The sequence below is a fragment of the Meleagris gallopavo genome, chromosome 7, assembly GCF_000146605.3.
Source record: "Meleagris gallopavo isolate NT-WF06-2002-E0010 breed Aviagen turkey brand Nicholas breeding stock chromosome 7, Turkey_5.1, whole genome shotgun sequence".
Lineage (NCBI taxonomy): Eukaryota > Metazoa > Chordata > Aves > Galliformes > Phasianidae > Meleagris > Meleagris gallopavo.
The window spans coordinates 31870839-31873117 of record NC_015017.2 but is presented as its reverse complement, the minus strand read 5'-3'; positions in this window follow the sequence as shown (position 1 = coordinate 31873117).

The window sequence follows — 2279 nt, the reverse complement described above, 5'->3', positions numbered from 1 at the left end:
AGTTTTCTGTTGCTTTTTGTGTTTTTTGTTTTATTGTGGGTTTTGTTGCTGATGATACACTTTTCTCCTCACATTGTAGTCTTAGTTATCTAATAAACTGCATTCAGAGATGATTCTGGATACATTAGCTATTATTTAAGAATATTTACATGATATGCTGCAAGTTTCAAAATTCAGCTATCTGAAGCAAATGAAAAGAGACTAAATGAGTAAAGTAACTTTAGGCAATTTCAGAGCACACACAGCCCTCGGCTAAATAATAGATACTGGGTGCCTGACTTTAATCTTTTAAGAAATCAAAGCAGATTTCGAGACCAAATGATTTTCTAGCAAATACCTCTGAATGCAAAACAAAATTATGACCCAGCGGATATTATTATTTTTTTTTATTATGAAAAAGATGCAGGGAGGCATATTCTTTTGCAATTGTTCTACGGGGAAGCATATGAGCACTGCAGCAGCACACTGATGCCTTGCCCTTTGGCACTCAAAAGGCCCATGGCTCCCAGTTGAAAGTGCAAGAGGAATGTAGGTAAGCAAAATATCATTATTTGAGTTGGCCAGTGGCCAGAATGGCTAACACCCCAATCCTAACGAAGAAGGGAAAAGAATCCCAAGCCTGCTGTTTAATATGCATGACATGTCGGCTCTGCTGTCAACTTTTCCTTCCACCCCCTGCTTTTGTCCGCTTTTTCCACCTGTTGCAACTTGTCCTTACCCAGGCTGAGAGCTCGCCAAGGCAGGAATTTTCTTACTTCACTGTCGCATTGTGTCTGGCACAATGATGCCATGATCCCCGACTATTCCTATTGAGACTCCAAAGACATCATGAATAACGCTGAAACTGTGCAGCCCATCAAGACTTCCCTTTTCACAAATATATAAAATAGCATATATATACATATATACATAAAATCTTGACGCTATAATTGTGGCTCCCCAAGCTAGAATTCAAATATGGAGAAGAGTTTTACAGGATCTGTCTCATGGTTGCATGACTAACCACCAGATTTTCAGTAAAGTGTTCTTGAAGATAAGAAAAATATGCGAGTAGAAACAATAAAAATAATGCAATTCAATCTTATCAATTCAGGCAGTTCCAGCTTTTATGTGGCAAACAAGGAGATCAAATTGCATTTATCTAATATCACAGATTTTTTAAATGTCTAAAATATTTAATTATTTTGCTTTGGCAACCCAAAGCTGAGGAACAGATTACTGTTCCCACTACATAAGGAAATAACTGACAACAATTAGTATTTATTCTTGTTGCTTTTGTAGTAAAAATAGAATTCCATCACTTTCAAGGAAACCTAAAATATTAATAAGAATGTGATGAACTGAGTAAATGTGACGCCATAAGGAAATGATGGAGAACAGGTTGGAAATATACTGCTTTGGGAATGTATTGCATTATCAAGTTTGTGATTGTGCATTTTGACAAGAGCCGCCCTCAGATTGATACGGTAGCCAAAGGGCACTCTTCCTCCTGCAAAGCCGTTTATTTCCATCTAGAAAAGGGGGAGTGGAAGGGGATTGATCCCCTCTGACAATCGATAGTGACTCAAGCCCAGGCTCTTCCACAAGAGGTCACTCCTGAGTGGCAAAATTCCCAGAAAATGGCCAAAATGTGAACCAGACAGTGACCATGGAGAGAAAAAGAGCGCTAAGCACAATAGCAATGGTTTTACCACCTACAATTTGACTATTGTGGCAGCTCCTATAATCCATACACGCAGTAAGGTCTCTTGGTTTTTATATACCTGCACGGTATCTGGGAACCCTGTGACGCACAGACACATTCCCTACGTATCTAATCCTGTGCCCTGTTATGTGTGGTACAAAATTAATATGGCAGGCTACTCACCAGGAGACCATATTACAATTGGTATTAATTAAGAGGGGTTTGGGCTGCCTAAGAAAAACCTAGAGCACAAAATTACTTGAAAATTATGAGATCTATCACTAATTTTAAAAGCTGACCAGAACAAGACTTGTTCACGTGGAAAGGAGTAGAGGAGAAGGCAGATTTCTTGAGCCAAATGCACATATTTTCTAATGGCAGAGAATGCTAGGTGAAAAACATGCTTTCCTCACCATTCTCTGCATAAATTAAACCAGTGAAATAGCTGGTAGCATCAAATAAATAGCAGTCTCTTTCCATGTATTTAAGAGTGGGATCACAGATTTACATATTTTGGTAACAGTACCCAAAGCCATACTCGGTTATTTTTCAGCTCAAGAAAGCTTCAATTAAAATACAAGTTGAATCCACACTG